Below are 22575 nucleotides of genomic sequence, written 5' to 3'. Positions count from 1 at the left end.
AGAACATCATCTATCCTTTGGATGCACAGTAGAGAAGATCCTAGCACTCAGGAAGATAGAGCTCATACTCAGCAGTGGATAATGGAAGAGCAATTTCTGAGAAGGTAGAATGGATAATCTGAGCCAGAGACAATGGTGCCAGCAAAAGCAGAGATGTGAGAATCCAACTTGGACTCAGCCTGCAGTCCCAAACCAACAGGAATAGAAAGGCTGAAAATGTATGCAAAATACTAGGGACCCACATCAGCTAAGAAAACCATAATAAGAAGTTCTATTCAAGAGCTGGGGACATGGTCCAGTGGGAAAGTGCTTGCCATGCAAACATAAATATCTGAGCTAGATCTCCAGAACCATGAAGAAGAAGCCAGCCATAGTGGTATAAGCATTTAATCGCAGCACTGGAGAGGTGGAGACAGAAGATCCCTAGAGCTCTCTGGCTACTTATTCTTCCAAACCCAAGAGCACTAAGCCAGTGAGAGACCCTATCTCAAAAACAGGTACAAAGCAACTAAAGAAAACATCTGATGCTAACCTCTGGTTACTGTGTACATGTGTGTACATGTGCACACACAAACACACTTATACACATTTATACAAAAGAAAACATTAAGTTATGCTCAGAGAAAAGATGTTATTAAACAGCCTGGATTGTTGACTTAAAGTTTAAAAGTTCCTTCACCTCATAAGAAACAGAACTAGGAAAACAGTCCCCACTTCCACCCCATTATTGATATTCCAACTTAGCATGGGAGGACAAAAACCTTAAGAAGGCTCTTCAAAGAGCCTATCCTCCTTAACCCTAATGAGGTTTCCAAAGAGGCCTTTTCTTCTTACTCAGAAGATTGTTCCTCAAGAGGATTACCCCTCTTAGTGACTAACAATATTCTTCAAAAGTCCAATACTTCTTAGTCCCCAGTAAGGATCCCTAGGAGGTGTAGCCCTCCTAATCAGAGCAAAATTCAGTATACAGATTTGCACCTTAGGAATGTCAGAAGGACTCATCCATTTTAGTGTCTGGGGACATAGCAGTCATTCCAAACCTCTCCAGGCTCAGTAGGAAGCATAGGTCCCTGGGACATTATCAGGGGGTACCTCTTCTACAGTCTCCAGTGGCTGGGTGGGTTGAGAGTAAGGCTGAGTCCTATAGGAGAGGAGGGTAATCTCGCTGGGGCCTCCAGAAAAATGAAATGTTCACATGAAAAACATATATGACTGATTAAGCCAATTGAATGTATACAAACCCTTTATTCTTGGCCAGTGACAGAGAGCAGTTCATGCTTTAGAGTACAGTTGTTTAGTTAGTTAGTTTGGCTTGGTTTTTTTGTTTGTTTGCTTGCTTTTAAAGGCAAAACTGCAATACATCAATGTTATTTTAGGGTCAAAGTAGCCTTGCAACATTTGTTATTGGTGAAACATCGTAATCAGACTCAACATGATAATTTTGATTACAACATTTTAGGTTATTTTAGCTTGTCTTCAAATTGTATAAACATTAGCTAAACATTAGCTATTTTCATTAATACACCTGGACCAGGGTCAGGATCAAAGAAATCCCAAATGTGCTGCCACAGGACATCTGACTATTGGGAATAGAGGATTAGGAAGCATCTGAGCAGACACACAATGGAGTCTGGCAAACGAGTATTAGCTTAGCCACTTCAATGGAATGTTTTGCAAGAAACATATCACTAAATATTCTTTCTCTGCCTCTTAGAAAGATATTGCTAGGTGCCATGTAAATGGAGTCTCCATTCACAGATGTAATCAACTGCAGATTGGTAATATCTATAAAACATAATTGTGTCAATATTGTGAATGCACAATTAAGCCATCATTCCCTGAAGGATAACATTCGTATGTATACAGCATTCACATTGTATGATGCCATAAATAATAAACATGTACTTTAAAGGATACAGGGATGTGCATGAATTTGTATGTAAATATATGCTACATAATATAAGAAACTCTAATATCCACTGACTTGAAGGGACCTTCTGGCACTGCTACTCTTCATGTGATACTATGGTATACATAGTTACATTAAAAGCCTCCTGCTAGCTTAAGACTTAGGAATGTATATCTGTCATGGAACTAGCAGTGAAAGATAGTACCTCCATTTCATAATGTATGGAAGACTAGAAATTCAACTCTGGTGGGACATTTCTCTAAATGAATTATATATCTCTAATCAGGAACAAATGAGAAGTTTCATTTCTTTTTGAGTAAGAGCAGTTAATAACATGGTAGACCTAGGATCACCTACATTCTACTCTCAAACTTCCCTTCTTTGTCATATCAGCACCAAAGCAACATTTTGTCCTTATGGTAATAGTTTGTTGCTGTTGTTGTTGTTGCTGTTGTTATTGCTCGTTGTTTTTTTTGTATTTTGTTTTTTTCAGTAATCACAGCATCCAACATGGCTTGGTCTGCAACAAGGAACTTCAGGGCATTTATTATTTATAGCACAACGTGAAGGAGATAACTCATCTCCATAGGAAGGCACTGCAGTTGATAAGTTTCTGTATACCCTGAACATTCACACACAAACCTGAGGAAGGCTTTGCCAGTTCCTGGAGATGATTCAGGAAAGGCTTTGCCAATTCTCATTAGTCTAGGCATCTGAGTCCTTATAGATGATATACGTTCCCTATCATTTCATCTGCTCCCCACAAGTAATTAACATTGCTAGTATAATTTTTCTCTGACAGCTTTAATAGCCAATACAATAAATGTAAATAAGCTAGTTTTTTACTAAAAACTCACTGTCTGAGGTTCTTTATTACCTTGATTCTTCACCTTTGCAATGACCTGCAAAACAGAACAGGAATGATTACTATGCTCTAACTGATGTTCCAACTACATGGCTTCTTTGGCTAATTTATGATAGAGTCAGAAAATAAGAAGCTTGTCTTGGGCTGGAGAGATGGCTCAGTGGGTAAGAGCACCCGACTGCTCTTCCAAAGGTCCAGAGTTCAAATCCCAGCAACCACATGGTGGCTCACAACCATCCGTAACGAGATCTGGCGCCCTCTTCTGGAGTGTCTGAAGACAGCTACAGTGTACTATAATAATAATAATATTTATAATAATAAATAAATAAATGTTTAAAAAAAGAAGCTTGTCTTTTGTTTGTTTGTTTGTGTTTTTTGTTTGCTTTTTTGGTTTTTTCCTTTTTTATTAGATATTTTCTTCATTTACATTTCAAATGCTATCCCCAAAGTCCACTATACTCTCCTCCCCACACACAACCTGCTCCCCAACCCACCCACTCCCACTTCCTGGCCCTGGCATTCACCTGTACTGGGGCATATGATCTTTGAAATACCAAGGACCTCTCCTCCCATTGATGGCCAACTAGGCCATCCTCTGCTACATATGCATCTAGAGAAACAGCTCTGGGGGGGTACTTTTTAGTTTATATTATTGTTCCTCCTATAGGGTTGCATACCCCTTTAGCTCCTTGGGTACTTTCTCTAGCTCCTTCATTGGGGGCCCTGTGTTTCATCCAATAGATGACTGTGAGCATCTACTTCTGTATTTGCCAGGCATTGGCATAGACTCACAAGTGAGAGCTATATCAGTGTCCTGTCAGCAAAATCTTTCTGGCATATGCAATTGTGTCTGGGTTTGGTGGTTGTATATGGGATGGATCCCCAGGTAGGGCAGTCTCTGGATTGTCTTTCCTTCCATCTCAGGCTCAAACTTTTTCTCTGTAACTCCTTCCATGGGTATTTTATTCCCCATTCTAAGAAGGAACAAAGTATCCACACTTTGGTCTTCCTTCTTCTTGAGTATCATGTGTTATGCAAATTGTATCTTGGATATTCTAAGTTTCTGGGTTAATATCCACTTATCAGTGAGTGCATATCAAGTGTGTTCTTTTGTGATTGGGTTACCTCACTCAGGATAACATCCTCCAGATGCATCCATTTGCTTAAGAATTTCATGAATTCATTGTTTTTAATGCTGAGTAGTACTTCATTGTATAAATGTATCACATTTTCTGTATCCATTCCTCTGTTGAGGGACATCTACTGGAAGATCCAGCAATTCCTCTTCTGGGCATATACCCAAAAGATGTTCCAACTTGTAATAAGGACACATGCTCCACTATGTTCATAACATCCTTATATAATAGCCAGAAGCTGGAAAGAATCTTATCTTAAGGTCATTAAATTAAGTGGCAACAAATGTTTTTGATAGTTTGACTTTAAACTGTTAACCAAGAGGATATCATTTGAAATTTCTGAAAAAACAAATAGCCATGAGACAAGTGTTAATATAGATAATCAGTATGCAAAGAAAGAAGTCATTAGATCAAACAGCATTCCAAGTTTGTCTCTTATTTGTGCAAGTAGAAAGGAGATATCAGAAACACATACACTGTACTATTATAAGCTACAAATGTGCATCGTAATGGAATTAACACCTAAAATAGATTGAGATGTTGCAACAAATTAGTCTCCAAATACCAAGAAACAATTTGCAAAACACTATTGGGGTGTGGTTGGAAATAATTTGCACACACTGTCCCTTGAAATCTATATAAAGGTTCTTTTTTATGATAAATCATTGCCTTCTCTCTGAATTGTCATAGATCAAGAACTGTATCTATTTAATTTTATCTTGCTACATCAATGCATTACATAAACTAAGGGGATATTATGATCCTTTTACAAATGTGAAAGTAGAGCCTTTGTTGTCTCATAGAGTTTTCATAAGCAGAAAAGCTATATACAATACTTAAATAATGCCTTTTTGAGTCAAGAGTTTTGGTAACATGATAGAAATTATGTTGATCTAACTACATGTCCACAATTTCTTTAAACCCTTTCGAATGCCATAGAGAAATGACTTGCCAATCGAGTGTAATTTCCACCTTTGTAGGGGATCTGAATTCAGTTTTCATCAATCTATGTTGTCCAGCTCACAAATGCCTATAACTCCAGCTGCAGAGGTTCTAATGTTCTCATCTGGCTTTGATGTGGATACAAACACACATGTGTGGACACACACACAACAATAAACATTTTTAAAAATTAAATTTTATAATGAACCTAAAAGAGATACCATCTATCTCATCTTTAAATCCAAGCTTTGCTATGCCCTGCTGCTGAAGGTCACAGTCCTCTGTGTCTGGACAGCTCTCTTGGGTTAGGCAGAAGATGGAGGACTCCCTTTTCTTGGGCAACTTCCTCTTTTCTGCCTGATGTGGGGAGCCAGAACCCTTCACCACATCCTCTACCTGAGGAATGTCACCTAGACTTGGTGAGACTAAAGGTTCAGCTTCTGATCTCCTGCCCAGCAAGCACCTGGAACTCCTGGAATGCTTCTCCATGCAAATGAAGCATTCCTCAGATTCTAAACTCCAGACAGAGGAGGTACAGACAACTCAGGAAACACCTACTCCCTTCCCAAAGACAAATCACCCTGAATAAAGTTAAACTACCTCTCCGAAGCTGATCCCAGAAGTCCACCATTGCCATAGTACTCTTGAGCCTTCTGAGCCTGTCCTTTGACTCTGCTCCTTTTGTCCTCATGGGCTAGTGGCCAACAACCTCTGAGGAGAAGGGAGGATGACAAAGCTTGATTACAATGATGGTAAACAAATATGGAATTCCTGAGGATCCCAAACAACTAGAACAGCTGTTGCCTCTACTAGGTTGCTCTGTCTGGTCTCAGTGGGAAAGGAAGTGACTAGTCTTACAGAGACATGAAGTTCCAAGGTAGGGGGGTACCCAAGGGGGCTCCCAACCACTCAAGGAGAAGGGGAGGGGAGATGGTAGTAGGATTGTGAGAGGGGTTGACCTGAAGGAGGCAGTGAGCAGGATGTAAAGTGAATAAATAAAAAATTTAATTTAATTTTTAAAAAGTCTCTATCAACAAAGATCTCTTTCAAGTAAATGTATGCATGTATGTATGTATGTATGTATGTATGTATGTATAGTGCCTATCAAATGTCTGGTAGAATTCTCTAATATGTGAGCATTGATAAGTATCATAATGAAAAGACTGAGCATTCTTTGAATTGCTTCCAAAATTGAAACACTGTCATTTCCCATAGAGCCGTAGGCCATGTGTCACCCAAGAGCTCCCAAGAACTTAGAACTGATGAGTTCACTGGGGCAAATATTTCAGAAATGGAAGAAAAAATTCGCAATCAGATGGTGCTGTCTTTTTGTTTTCTTAGTGGTAAAATATAAACACTATTTATCATTCAACCATTTCAAATGTAGACATCTAAAGACACTCACACTCCTGTGCAGCCGATGGGTGCCATCATGATGCAGCAAATTAGTCTTTAAACTTGTAATTCTCAGCCTAAGGTTACCACATGTGTTCTTCTTGAGTTAAAGCCACATTTTATACTTTCCCAGGTAAATCTACGTATGTATATTCCTCCTGCAGATAAATCTACATTTGTGCATATTTTTGGATTTTTTTCTTTTTTTTTTAATACTTTTTTTTAATTAGGTATTTTCTTCATTTACATTTCCAATGCTATCCCAAAAGTCCCCCATGCTCTCCCATGCACACCCCTACCCACTCACTCCCACTTCTTGGCCCTGGCATTCCCCTGTACTGAGGCATATAAAGTTTGCAAGACCAATGGGCCTCTCTATCCACTGATGGCTGAGTAGGCCATCTTCTGATACATGTACAGCTAGAGACACGAGCTCCGGGGGTACTAGTTAGTTCATATTGTTGTTCCACCTATAGGGTTGCAGAGCCCTTTAGCTCCTTGGGTACTTTCTCTAGCTCCTCCATTGGGGGCCCTGTGATCCATCCAATAGCTGACTGTGAGCATCCACTTCTGTGTTTGCTAGGCCCAAGAATAGTCTCACAAGAGACATCTATATCACCGTCCTTTCAGCAAAATCTTGCTAATGTATGCAATGCTGTTAGCATTTGGAGGCTGATTATGGAATGGATCCCAGGTATGGAAGTCTCTAGATTGTCCATCATTTCGTCTCTGCTCCAAACTTTGTCTCTATAACACTTTCAGTGGGTTTTTTGTTCCGAATTCTTAGAAGAGGCAAAGTGTCCACACTTTGGTCTTTGTTCTTCTTGAGTTTCATGAGTTTTACAAATTGTATCTTATATCTTGGGTATTCTAAGTTTCTGGGCTAACATCCACTTATCAGTGAGTACATATCATGTGAGTTCTTTTGTGATTGGGTTGCCTCACTCAGGATGATGCCTTCCAGGTCCATCCATTTGCCTAGGAATTTCATAAATTCATTCTTTTTCATAGTTGAGTAGTACTCCATTGTGTAAATGTAACAAATTTTCTGTATCCAGAGGGGCATCTGACTTCCTTCCAGATTCTGGCTGTTATAAATAAGGCTGCTATGAACATAGTGGAGCATGTGTCCTTCTTACCAGTTGGAATATCTTCTGGATATATGCCCAGGAGAGGTATTGCTGGATCCTCTGGTAGTACTATGTCCAATTTTCTGAGAAACCGCCAGACTGATTTCCAGAGTGGTTGTACAAGCTTGCAATCTCACCAACAATGGAGGAGTGTTCCTCTTTCTCCACATCTGCACCAGGATCTGCTGTCACCTGAATTTTTGATTTTAACATTCTGACTGATGTGAGGTGGAAACTCAGGGTTGTTTTGATTTGCATTTCACTGATGATTAAGGATTCTGAACATTTTTTAAGGTGCTTCTCAGCCATTCAGTATTCCTCAAGTGAGAATTCTTTCTTTAGCTCTGAGCCCCATTTTTAATGGGGTTATTTGATTTTCTGCAGTCCACCTTCTTGAGGTATTTATATATATTGGATATTACTCCCCTATCTGATTTAGGGTAGGAAAAGATAGTTTCCCAATCTGTTCGAGGCCATTTTGTCTTAATGATGGGGTCTTTTGCCTTACATAAGCTTTGCAATTTTATGAGGTCCCATTTGTCGATTCTCAATCTTACAGCACAAGCCATTACTGTTATATTCAGGAATTTTTCCCCTGTTCCCATATCTTCGAGGCTTTTCTCCACTTTCTCCTCTGTAAGTTTCACTGTCTCTGGTTTTATGTGGAGTTCCTTGATCCACTTAATTTGACCTTAGTACAAGGAGATAGGAATGGATCAATTCACGTTCTTCTACATGATAACAACCAGTTGTGCCGGTACCATTTGTTGAAAATGCTGTCTTTTTTCTAATGGATGGTTTAGCTACCTTGTCAAAGATGAAGTGACCATAGGTGTGTGGGTTCATTTCTGCCTCTTCAATTCTATTCCATTGGTCTACTTGTATGTCGCTATACCAGTACCATGCAGTTTTTATTACAATTGTTCGTAGTTCAGCTTTTGGTCAGGCATGGTGATTCCACCACAGGTTCTTTGATCCTTGAGAAGAGTTTTTGCTATCCTAGGTTTTTTGTTATTCCAGATGAATTTGTAGATTGCTCTTTCTAATTAATTAAAGAATTGAGTTGAAATTTTGATGTGGATTGCATTGAATCTGTAGATTGCTTTTGGCAAGATAGCCATTTTTACAATGTTGATCCTGCCAATTCATGAGCATGGGAGATCTTTCCATCTTCTGAGATCTTCTTTAATTTCTTTCTTCAGAGACTTGAAGTTCTTATCATACAGATCTTTCACTTCCTTAGAGTCACGTTAAGGCATTTTATATTATGTGTGACCTTTGAGAACGGTGTTGTTTCCCTAATTTCTTTCTCAGCCTATTTATCCTTTGTGTAGAGAAAGGCCATTGACTTGTTTGAGTTAATTTTATATCCAGCCACTTCATTGAAGCTGTTTATCAGGTTTAGGAGTTCTCTGGTGGAATTTTTAGGATCACTTATGTATACTTTCACATCATCTGCAAAAAGTGATATTTTGACTTCTTCCTTTCCAATTTGTATCCTCTTGATCTCCTTTTGTTGTCGAATTGCTCTGGCTAGGACTTCAAGTACAATGTTGAATAGGTAGGGAGCGAGTGGACAGCCTTGTCTAGTCCCTGATTTTAGTGGGATTCCTTCCAGCTTCTCACCATTTACTTTGATGTTGGCTACTGCTTTGATGTAGTTTGCTTTTATCGTGTTAGGTATGGGTCTTGAATTCGTGATCTTTCCAAGACTTTTATCATGAATGGGTGTTGGATTTTGTCAAATGCTTTCTCTGCATCTAACGAAATGATCATGTGGTTTTTGTCTTTAAGTTTGTTTATATAATGGATTACATTGATGGATTTCCGTATATTAAATGATCCCTGCATCCCTGGAATTAAACCTTCTTTGTCAGGATGGATGATTGTTTTGATGTGTTCTTGGATTCCATTAGCAAGAATTTTATTGAGGATTTTTGCATCAATATTAATAAGGGAAATTGGTCTGAAGTTCTCTATCTTTGTTGGGTCTTTCTGTGGTTGAGGTATCAGAGTAATTGTGGCTTCATAGAATGAATTGGGTAGAGTACCTTCTACTTCTATTTTGTGGAATAGTTTGTGAAGAACTGGAATTAGATCTTCTTTGAAGGTCTGATAGAACTCTGCACTAAACCCATCTGCTTGTGGGCTTTTTTTTTTTTTTTTTTTTGGTTGGTTGGGAGACTATTAATGACTGCTTCTAATTCTTTAGGGGATATAGGACTGTTTAGATCATTAACCTGATCCTGATTTAACTTTGTTACGTGGTATCTGTCTAGAAATTTGTCCATTTCATCCAGTTTTTCCAGTTTTGTTGAGTAGAGCTTTTTGTAGAAGGATCTGATTGTGTTTTGAATTTCTTCAAGATCTGTTGTTATGTCTCCCTTTTCATTTCTGATTTTATTATTTAGGATGCTGCCCTGTGCCAGCTAGTAAGTCCTGCTAAGGTTTTATCTATCTTGGTGATTTTCTCAAAGAACCAGCTCCTCGATTGGTTGATTCTTTGAATAGTTCTTCTTGTTTCCACTTGGTTGATTTTGCACCTGAGTTTGATTATTTCCTGCTGTCTACTCCTCTTGGGTGAATTTGCTTCCTTTTTTTCTAGAGCTTTTAGGTGTGTTGTCAAGCTGCTAGTGTGTGCTCTCTCTATTTTCTTTTTGGAGGCACTCAGAGCTATGAGTTTCCCTCTTAGAAATGCTTTCATTGTGTCCCATAAGTTTGGATATGTTGTGACTTCACTTTCATTAAACTCTAAAAAGTCTTTAATTTGTTTCTTTATTCCTTCCTTGACCAAGGTATAATTGAGAAGAGTGTTGTTCTGTTTCCACGTGAATCTTGGCTTTCTATTATTTATGTTGTTATTAAAGATCAGCCTTAGTCCATGGTTATCTGATAGGATGCATGGGGCAATTTCAATATTTTTTATCTGTTGAGTCCTGTTTTGTGACCGATTATATGGTAAATTTTGGAGAAGATACCATCAGGTGCTGAGAAGAAGTTATATCCTTTTGTTTTAGGATAAAATGTTCTGTAAATATCTGCTAGATCCATTTGTTTCATAACTTCTGTTAGTTTCATTGTGTCCCTGTTTAGTTTCTGTTTCCACGATCTGTCCATTGATGAAAGTGGTGTGTTTAAGTCTCCCACTATTATTGTGCGAGGTGCAATGTGTGCTTTGAACTTTACTAAAGTTTCTTTAATGAATGTGGCTGCCATTGTATTTGGAGCATAGATATTCAGAACTGAGAGTTCCTCTTGGAAGATTTTACCTTTGATGAGTATGAAGTGCCCCTCCTTCTTTTTTTGATAACTTTAGGTTGGAAGTTGATTTTATTCGATATTAGAATGGCTACTCCAGCTTGTTTCTTCAGACCATTTGCTTGCAAAATTGTTTCCAGCCTTTCATTCTGAGGTAGTGTCTGTCTTTTCCCCTGAGATGGGTTTCCTGTAAACAGCAAAATGTTGGGTCCTGTTTGTGTAGCCAGTCTGTTAGTCTATGTCTTTTTATTGTGGAATTGAGTCCATTGATATTAAGGGGTAATAAGGAAAAGTAATTGTTGCTTCCTATTATTTTTGTTATTAGAGTTGGCATTTTGTTCTTGTGGCAGTTTTCCTTTAGGTTTTTTGAAGGTTACTTCCTTGCTTTTTCCAGGGAGTAGTTTCCATCCTTGTATTGTTTTTTGTTCTGTTTTGTTTTGTTTTTGTTTTTCTGTTATTATCCTTTGAAGGGCTGGATTTGTGGAAAGATACTGTGTGAATTTGCCTTTATTGTGAAATACTTTGGTTTCTCCATCTATGGTAATTGAAAGTTTGGCTGGGTAGAGTAGCCTGGGCTGGAATTTGTGTTCTCTTTGTGTCTGTATAACATCTGTCCAGGATCTTCTGGCTTTCATAGTCTCTGGTGAAAAGTCTGGTGTAATTCTAATAAGTCTGCTTTTATATGTTACTTGACCCTTTTCCCTTACTGCTTTTAGTATTCTATCTTTATTTAGTGCATTTGTTGTTCTGATTATTATGTGTCAGGAGGAATTTCTTTTCTGGTCCAGTCTATTTGGAGTTCTGTAGGCCTCTTGTATGTTCATGGGCATCTCTTTCTTTAGGTTTGGGAAGTTTTCTTCTATAATTTTGTTGAAGATATTTGCTGGCCCTTTAAGTTGAAAATCTTCATTCTCATCTACTCCTATTATCCATAGTTTTGGTCTTTTCATTGTGTTCTGGATTTCCTGGATGTTTTGAGTTAGGATCTTTTTGGATTTTGTATTTTCTTTGATTGTTGTGCCGATGTTCTCTATGGAATCTTCTGCACCTGAGATTCTCTCTCCCATCTCTTGTATGCTGTTGCTGATGCTCATATTTATGGTTCCAGATTTCTTTCCTAAGGTTTTTATCTCCAGTGTTGCCTCACTTTAGGTTTTCTTTATTGTGTCTACTTTCCTTTATAGGTCTTGTATGGTTTTGTTCATTTCCATCACCTGTTTGGATGTGTTTTTCTGTTTTTCTTTAAGGACTTCTACCTGTTTGGTTGTGTTTTCCTGATTTTCTTTAAGGACTTGTAACTCTTTTGCAGGGTTCTCCTGTATTTCTTTAAGTGCATTATTAAAGTCCTTCTTGATGTCCTCTACCATCATCATGAGATACGCTTTTAAATCCAGGTCTAGCTTTTCCGGTGTGTTGGGTTGCCCAGGACTGGTGAGTGGTCTTGGTTTCTGTTAGTAAGATTCGTATGTTTGCCTTTCACCATCTGGTAATCTCTGGAGTTAGTTGTTATAGTTGACTCTGGTTAGAGCTTGTTCCTCTCATGATTCTGTTAGCCTCTATCAGCAGACATTCCAGACTAGCTCTCTCCTGAGTTTCAGTGGTTAGAGCACTCTCTGCAGTCAAGCTCTCCTCTTGCAGGCAAGGTGCACAGATATCTGGTGTTCAGACCTGCCTCCTGGCAGAAGATGAAGCCCCAAAACAGGGCCTGTCCCAGAAGCTGTTGGCTTCTATAGTTCACATTCTCACCTGCGCAGACTAGTCTCAGAGGGATCTGGGAACCAAAATGGCTCCTCCTGGTGCTCTGGCAAACCCTCCCGGGTGGGGCAGACACCTATCCTCTGGCAGGGAAGGTGCCCGGATGTCTGGAGCCTGAAATGGGGTGTGCCTCAGAAGCTCTGTGGCTTCTGCCTGTCCCAGAAGCAGTTATTTCTGTAGTCCACACTCTCACCTGCACAGACTAGTCTCGGCGGGATCCAGGAACCAAGATGGCTCCCCCAGGTGCTCTGGCAAAGCCCTCCCAGGCAGGGAGGACACCTCTCCTCTGGCAGGGAAGGTGCCCAGATATCTGGAGCCTGAAATGGGGTCTGCTTCAGAAGTTCTGTGGCTTCTACCTGTCCCAGAAACTGTTAGTTTCTGTAGTCCACACTCACCTGCACAGACTCGGATTTTTTCTTTTATATAATCTATAAGTTGTAAAAGTGCTATAGGCAAAAATAAATTGAGAATCTCTTTCAAGTTCCAGTTTGTGTTCAAATTATAAATTTATTAATGTTTAAATATATTTCCCTTGAGTATAACATAGAATACATATTACATATTATACACACACATACATTATATATATATATATATATATATATATATATATTTACTTTGAATGAATTTAATCTCTCATTGCTGTGTCTTATCATTTTAGAATAATCTAAATATGCACCACAGGACACATCCTGTTAGCATACTTGCATTTTGTGAAGTATTTAGACAGAGGTAAGACTTATCGACTGTCAATAAAATAGTCACTTTGTCATCAAACAATAGGCCTTACTTCCCACCTACCACAGCCAGTAGAGTTTGAAGACATGTTCTAATTTGAACCAATGAACTGGGGGGAAAAAAGCTGTTTCTAGGAACTACAAAAAGAAATTCTGCAAATCAAGAGAGCCCCTTGTGTTTAGGGAACACATAATGATTAAAAGTAATATCCCAAGTTAAAATGGCCAGGAAATATACTTAATGAAGAAAAGAAAAATAAAATTTTGAGAGAAATAAATAATAAAATAATCAATATGAAAATCTGTATTCCATGCAAGTTTTCATGTAGACGAATGTAGGTAATGAAGGCACAGAGTCAATGTAGATGTATCAATTCCCATCAACCTGCTTGGTAAGCCACAGAAATGATCCTACAGACAGGTGCTGCAAGTGCTTCTTTTTGAAGTGACCTATATTTAAAAATTAAGCTTACTGGAGACATAAAAGAAGCTCATTTCAGAACAAGTTTATATCGTTTATATTCCATTGTACATAGAAAGGCAAGCAATCATGTGTCACTCTTTAGAGATTAATTTCACAACTATTTACAATGGCTTTCTTCAGAATATTCCACACTTTAGCAGTTCATGATCTCAGTATTGGATGACTAGATCTTATTATCTAAGCCAATAACATGTGTGTACAAAGTTATATGACATGGAACAAGGACAACTGTCTTGTAAGATCTCATGAAGACTCTAAGCATCTTTTCATGGTATGTGTTATAGGAGTACCATAGAGCTATGGCTTGTGATAGTGAGAACAGGAGACAAAGCAGATGGAAGAGATGGATAATCTGCTAAACTACAAACTTTGTGAGAATGTACAGGACCCAAAACACTGTATATTCTGACAAAAGGAAGTCTGTGGTTTTCTTCCTAGTCATCAGGTGGCAAGTGTTAGCCACGAAGCAGACAGATGAACACTGTGTTTAAACATAGGTAATCTCAGACAAGTAATTAAAATGTTTTTATCTTTAGTTTCCCAATCTCCTGAAGTGTAAATGTAAAATCACCTTTATTTCCTCAGATAAAGTGATGAGATGAGGGCCATACCATAGCTTTATATACCATAGCTTGGGCTGAACCCAGAGTATTTGCTTCTATGTAGTAACTCTCTCTAGGCCTAGGCCTGGAAGTTTGTTACCTTTTTACAATCCAATCTTCTACAAACCCAGATCTTGAAGACTTCGGCCTCCAGCTTTTGTCTGTTAAACTAGGCCTAAATTTCAGCCTCTGAGATTTACTGCTGAATAAAGTCATTCTTTCTAGCTCTTGATGAACTCTTCCTGGCTGGTTCAACTCAACTGTTCTAGATCAAACCATCTCTGAGGTGACTGATTCAAATTGGCTTTTCTTAGCTTCTGACTGAAGAGCTCTGCTTAGAAAGACTGCCTCTACAGAACTCCCACACCAACCCATCTGCAAAACCTTTAACCTAAAACTTATCCTGACTGAAAAAAGTTCAGGGACAAAGATGGAGCAGAGACTGAGAGAATGCCCAGTCATTGGCTGGCCCAACTTGAGACCCATCCCATAGGCAAAAACCAATCCCTGACACTGTTAATGATATTCTGTTATGCTTGCAGAAATGAACCTAGCATAACTTTACTCTGAGAGGCTCCATCCAGCAGCTGATTAAAACAGATGCAAAGACCCACAGCCAAATATTAGACAGAGCTCAGGGACCATTGTGAAAGAATTGGGAAAAGGATTGAGGGATCAGAAGAAGAAAGGAACTCTACAAGACGACCAACAGAATCAATTAACTTGTACCCTTTGGGGCTCCCAGAGACTGAAGCATCAACCTAAGCACGTTGCCACCCCTTCACATACATAGCAGAAGTTCAGCTTGGTCTTCATACAGGTCTTCATATGGAAAGGGGGTTATCCCTGATTCTGTTGCCCACCTGTGAATCCTGTTTCCCTAACTGGGCTGCCTTGTCTGGCCTCAGTGTGAGAGAATGCACCTACTCATGAAGTGACTTGGTGTGCCAGAGTAGTTTGGTACCCAGGGGGGCCCTTCCCCTTCTCAGAGAAAAAAAAGGGAGTAGGGATGGAGGAAAAGGCTATGTGTGTTTGTGTTGGCTAGGCAGACTGAGAGGGGATCAGGACTGCAGTTAGGATGTAAAGTAAATAAATAAATAATTTTAGACAGGGAAAGAAAGAAAGAAAGAAAGAAAGAAAGAAAGAAAGAAAGAAAGAAAGAAAGAAAGAAAGAAAGAAAGGAAGGAAGGAAGGAAGGAAGGAAGGAAGGAAGAAATAAAGAAAGAAAGGTAGAAAGGAAGGAAAGGAAGACTCTGAATTCCACAAATTGAACTGCTCCAAATTCAGCTGCTCTGCTCTGAACTGAACTGAGCACAACTAAACAGAGTTCTATTGACTCTCTCCCTCACTGCTCTTTAGGTAGCCTCTCTTTCCTGTCCACATGAGAGTTGGGCATATCCTATCTCTAACTCATTCTGTCAAATTTTTCTCTGATTCATCACTTTGTCTGCCCCTCATTAGATGTCATTGGGATTAAAGGTGTATACTAAAGGAGTATCTGCATTCCATCCAGAGGGATTAAAGGTATATGTTGCAGCTGGATCTTACCTTTGGATGTGATCCCTTGCCATGGCAGCCATGTTGCTCGATTGAAATTTCTCTACCATGAAGAACGGTTTTTACAAATTCCTTATATGTTTACTCATAGAACTGAGAGGAAGTATAAAAATGCTCAGTATATAATGAAGCTCTCAAAAATATTAGCTGTCATTTATATTACTACTACTATTGTCCACAAGACCTTCCTTTTAGAGCAGCCAAGCTCTCATCAGCTGGTCTCAAGGGCAGTGACTCTGATTTTAACACTTACATCTATAGACAAGTCCTCAAATGCTACACTGTGGAGAAAAAGTGGAGCCAGGGGACTTTTAGAAAAAGAATTGTAGAATTATAAGGTAATTAATAGATTTTAAGAAAGTAACTTGGAATCTAGGGATGTATAGCTCAGTTGATAGAGTGCTTGCCTGGCTCAAATGAAGTCTCCCTGTCCCTAGAATCCTATAAAGCCAAAGGAGGGGTTCAAGTCTGTAAATCAAACACTTAGGAGGTTGAGGCAAGAGGGTTACTTCAGACCCTGTTTCAAAATCAACAAACAAAATTGCTCAGCACTTCAGAGCAGTAGTTTTATTGAAGTGCAAAATTTAAAGATATTTGTCCATGTTTTCCCGTTACCTCTCTTTCAACCCCAGTATTCAACCAAGGACCCTGCCCTGCCTTTATACACCATGTCTTCTCCATCTCCAGTCTCTGGCAGCCTTAGCGTTCTCTGACCTCCCACATCAATGTCTTTTATGCATACATTTTTTTTTCATTTCAGGCTTATCTAATTACTTTTCATCATTTCCTATGAAATTGTGTGATAATAGAAAGAATTGCCTCTTCTCAAAGACACACCCTGATTAACATTGTCGCTGGGGGCAGGGAGGTTGTGTGTGTGCTGACTTCAATCATTTAATAAAGGTGGCATTGGCCAGGGCTCTCCCTTTTCTCTCTTAATTACTAAACATTTCAGGGAAGAAAATATAAGCTGTAGACCTAGATATTTTTATATACTTTAATTAGGGCTCTTAAATGCTTCAACCTCCCTCATAGCTCACCTACCAAAGGTAGATGAGGAAAATGGTTAACAGGACAAGGGAATGTGGACCTGTTTAGAAATTGTCCCTTGAGGCGACACCAATCTTTGTTATCAGCAGTCCAGTCCAATAAAAAAATACCAAACACATGAATCAGTAGCTGTGGCTTTATCTAGAAGAAACCACGAGTCTCTAACAATCAGCCCAAGTCCATGGAAGCAGCAAGAATCTGCCATAATATCACTTGAAGTTCTTTGGTTCATTTCTCTCTATGAATTCATGACAAGTAAAGATCAGCCAAGAAAGCAAGGTGAACCAATGGAAGAGCATTGTCAGCGAAGACCAGCATCAGCCAAGTCCAACAAAGCCCAGCAAAGAGTAATAAGGTGAACCAATGCAAGAGCATCATCCACCATCTGTTGGGTTATACTTATACTCTTTCCAAACATGGCATGTTCCCTCAAGCAACTGCTCCAGGAAAACATCACAGGCCCTCTTACCAGACATCTCCAGGGGAAAAAAAAAAAACTGTGTCTGTTCTCAGCAAAACACCCTCTCACGTCTCTGTGTCAGCAAAACATTCTCTCATAAAACAGCTTCCAGAAAAACAAAAAAATCACATGACCCACCAGAGTCTCCAAAGAAACCAGAAATTTCTACTTCAACAAGCCCCTTCCTACAGTCTGTTTCTTTTTAACTTCCATTTCCCCCTTTTATCTCTTTGTAGATTATGCTTCTGGCAATACAGAATACTAAGAGTGTACTTATACTTACTCATTGTTTATACATAGAACAGTGAGAGTTTTATTAAAGGATTATATTTTTAACTTCTCCAACAATGCAGTCCCTGAAATTACTATGATTTGGGGTATATTGATTTTATTTTTGCTTTAAAATCCTCTAGTTACTTTATTGCTAAAGTTCCCTCAGTTTTGACTACTGGGAACTCTTGCAGATTAACTCTTGTACCCTTTAGACATGTCTACATGTTTGAAGCACTTCCTTATGTTCTGGTAATATGAGAGACTCTAAGAACGTGCTTGTATTCTGTCTACCTCAACCATGGAATAGTCTTCCCCAAATTCTAAGTCCCTAAATTGTATAAGAAAATTAGAAGCTAAGATATGGGATCTAGCATGTACATTATCATTTTTGTTTAAGCCTGTCTCAGAATACTGTGCCAGAAGTGTATGTGTGTATTCAAGTTGGTATACATGCATCTGTGTACCACACATCTCCGTACTGTTTCTGCATAATTATTCATTTACTACCTGTAATCTCCTCAAAGAATTTATATGGATCTCTCTAAGTCCCCTCTAGTTCTCTATCTCTAAGTACTTTCTCTAGCAGTGAAAATGTCCTTGTCATCATCTCTATTTACTAATTTGCTCAATCCCTGCATGGAAATGAACTTTTATATCCCCTAGCCTATAGTTCTGAGAAAAAACAACCTACACATTTTTCTATGTCTTTAGCCATGTAGTGTCCAGTCAAAGAATTGCTTTCCAAAGTCACCTAAGTTGGTTTCTTTCTGTTTATTTTAATGAGACTATGGAAGTAATTTATAGTGAAATTAGGTTCATTTGTCACAGTCTGACCTCTCCCTTGTCTTTCCTATGCACATACATCTTAGCTTTATCTTGCATTCTTTTTCTAATTAGTGAAATTCATATTTTGTCTTGGACAGGTTTGTTAGCTTTAACAAATATACAGAGTCACATATCAACAAGCTAGACCTATCTCACCCTCTCCAAATTTTTCAGTGACATATTATTATAGCAACTGGTATGGTAAACCTTGGAAGCCAAATATCTATATTTCTGTCTATGGCTTTCCTAACACAGTGTTTTCAGAAATGGAATTAGGCAATAGGTAATCTTGTCAAACTGCCAGACACTAAGAAAAGAAATGTCCATTTATGATAATACATGAAAAAATAGCTTGTTCCATTTTCTTCTAAGTCTTCATTGACTATTTAGATACATGCCTCTTTATTCTAAGAAAGATAAAAGGCATCTCCTGATCTAATATGCACAGCTGGTCCTTAAGGCTATTACCAATGGAACTTGTTTTTAGATGTAGGCCATAGCACTGCATAATCACCAAAATTCTACTTCATGCAAGCTACAATATCTACAAATTCTACTGTCTCAGTAAATGAGTAAACTACTAATATTTATTAATTTTAGTGTAAGCCACGCTTATGGCTCTACACGTGTATTTAAGATTTTCAGGATACCCAAATCACAAATTTTTCCACCTTCCTGCTACATCTATTCTGCTTTAATAGCCTTTCCTCCAAATTATGCAATCAAGTACCAGATTTACATAGACCTTTGTGATGTTCTTTGCTGAGATATCTTTAAGGGCTTCAGAGTGCACACCTTCTGACCCTGATTTCAATGAGCAGACATTATGATCTGTTCATGCACAGGCATGTCCATGATAGCCTTAGGTTAAAGGGTACTGACAACCAGTCATCCGTTGAAGGTTACCTGGATCTTCAGATACTCTAGGTATAGACAATCTACCAGGGTCCTCCACACTTGTACAAGAAAAAAGACACTTGTTCTCCTAATATCCATCAACTGTCAATAGAACCTCATTTTGGGTGGGACCTTGTGAGCCCCTCCACCATTCATGGTAGAATGCTGACTGACTTGACCTCTTCAGGTTTTACACAGACAACTACAGCTTCCATGAGTCTGTGAGTGTGACAGTCCTGTTACATTTAAAATACAGCATTGAACAACTTTTTCCCCCATTTCCTAGGGTTTTGATCCTTCCTTGCCAATCTTTCTTGATATTTCCTGATCACTGGGACATTATACAGATGTTCCACTTAGGACTGAGCATTCCACAGTCATTTCTTTGCTCTTTGGCCAGTTGTGAGTCTCTGTATTTAGTGACAAAAAGGAAGCTTCTTTGATGAGGACTGAGACTTGCACTAATGTGTAGATATAAGAGTAAGGGTTTATAAGGAAGCTTGATACATTTCCATTTAGCAAGATAATAGAAGTAAGTTCTCCCTTAGGGCAATGACCTCCTAAGACATGGGTCTTTGCCTGGGTTTATGGGATCAGACACAAGTTAGTTTCCTCTTGTAGTCTTGAGTCTTAAATCCAATCATGTAAGGGTTGATTCCTCCCCAAAACATCCACATCCCTTTAGTACCAGTGGTCACATCTTGGTTATTGAAGATTATGATTAATCTAACTCAATGCCTGAGACCCCCCCCAAAAAAAATTCTTAAATCTGATTATGTAGGGGTCAGTTCCTCCCCAAAAGTTTCACACCACTTTTCCACTAGTGGTCATATCTTAGTTGTTGAAGATTGTGATTAATCTAACTCAATGCCTAAGACCCAAATTTTAAAAAAAAAAAGGCATTACCAGTACAAGGACAGCAATAGAACATCCCAACTACCCCCAATGGCTATTTGTTGCTATTGACTTAAAACACAAACTCAAATTTTATTGAGATTCTACTCACGTTCTTGATCTGACCCTGTTGTCCTAGGTCATGATGTCCAAACTTTAGCTCTGATCTGTCATCCATAAATCCAAAGGACCTCTTTAATCGTGTCTACTCCATGTCCCATGTTGGATTCTTTTTACCAAACACAGTTTTCATGACACAACAAGAAGCACCCATGTTTCTCCACTTTCACACTGTTTTCTGTGTTAATGTCACAGCCCATGGCACTGTCTGAAATGACCTTGCTCCTGACAACTTACCACTGATTTTTGATGTTCTCTTTCACTCCAGTGATAACTTCTCAGGGGAAACATACCTCCAGGCTATGGTGGTGACACCCACACATGACTTGGCACTTGACAAGGTTCAGGAATAATTTACTGAATAGGTGACTGGGATGAGATGATAAAAGATGTATCCATGTGAATACAGGTTACTATTTCCAATCCTATGAGCAGAATTCTAGTTAATAGGTACTATAAATGTGTGCTCTGCCCCTTGGTCATAAGTGGTGAGCACCTACATCCCAAGATTTATTGTGAAGTAGTAAATTAATCCATATACTAATTAAATGTTAGAACAACAGTTAACACTAACTTAAAGGATGCTAACATAGACATGTAGTAATATCTTGATATGCATATAGTTGTTGAGTACACTTTACCTCCTTTGAACCATAGTTACATTATTTCTCCTAGTTTCTGTACCTATCCTAGTAAGAAGCCATAGAATTATAGACCACTGATGTAGTTCATAAACAGCATAGCAGGGTTGAGATCCAATTTATTCTTTTGTATAAAAAGGTTAAATGTTCCATACTAGCATGGAAACTTCCTTTAGAAAATGATTATTTAAGGGGCTGACAAAATAGCTTAATGGGTAAATGGAGTTGCCACCAAGCCTGAGACCTAACTTCCAGTTCAATATTCAGAGCCCCAATTCTGGAAAGAGAAAAACAACTCCAATAAATTGTCCTCTGACCTGAACATACACATCATGGTGCATGTAGAGTAACAGAAAGACAGAACTCAGACACAGACACAGACACATGCACACGCACGCAGGCACACACACACACACACACACACACTAAATAAATAATTTGAACAAATATTATAAATTCTGTTAGAAGTCAACAGACTTATTTTATAATGTTATTATTTTGTCAATGTTAATTTCAAGATACATATTTGTAACTATACATATATGAATATATATGAAGATAATATATGTACTAATAGAAACAGTTATTGCATGGTGACCATTGGTGCTGGCACTAGGAGTAAATAGAACAGCGGACACATTGCATAGCAATGTGTATTTATGGTACACAGGGTTTGGGGCAAATGGCACCACACCTATTTTTTTATGTATATTCTGACCACTATTCAGTCAGGGGGTGAATAGCATGGTAAGTGTGGTATCTGAGTACTATGGGAATCTACAAAAGGCTACCATGAGCCATGCTAGATAAAAACTAAGACAGAGACTCACTGTTGTAGCTGTGGGTGTGGACAGGGTAGATGAAGATTCAAAAGTTAATCATACTTCATGGGAAAATGAAGGGTGAGTGGGAGAACTCAGTTCCTTGGTGGGAGAGAAGATACTGGATCCAAGCACCCTGAATGCAGCCTTTGAGTTCAACTGCTCAGATTTACAGAAACACTATTTTATGCACAAACACTTTCCTCTAAGTCATTCTCTGAGAATTGCTAAGGAGTGTGTTTGCACATCTCACATCCTTGATCACTATACGCCTAATGAATACAGTGCTCATTTACTAAATGAAATCCTAACTTCATTAGCCTTGACACCCTTCCCGTATTTGCCAAGCATCGAATTTTATAAGAAAAGGGATCTTTGCAGATTGTCACAATAGATAACTTAATCATGCAGGAAATAAAAACACATCATCTGCAAGAGAAAAATATGGCTCAGATCAAACCTTGCTGATAGAATATATCAAACCATCCTTTCGAAGCACAGGTTATAAAAAGCATTTAAGGGCTACTTGATGCATAAAACATTTTAACACAGCTCTGAACTAGATAACTTAAGAAACAGAAAAGATGGGAGAGACTGTTCAATTCTTGCCGGGAGTTTTAAGACTGGAACTGCTGCACACACCCTGACCCCATCATTGTATTAAAAGGGAGGCAATGACCATTTCCTGAAGGCTACAGGGACAAGATGAAGGAAATGGATTTGATACAGAAAAAGAACAGTGCTCAAATGGATTTGTCTTAGTTTTTTTTTTTTTTAACTCAGTATGGTGTTCCGATTTGGTCTCTCTTTGTTGTAAGCATGTG

Source organism: Mus caroli, unplaced genomic scaffold (assembly GCF_978045245.1).
Source record: "Mus caroli unplaced genomic scaffold, Mus_caroli_1 scaffold_9, whole genome shotgun sequence".
Taxonomy (NCBI): domain Eukaryota; kingdom Metazoa; phylum Chordata; class Mammalia; order Rodentia; family Muridae; genus Mus; species Mus caroli.
Note: the sequence above shows the minus strand (reverse complement) of the source record.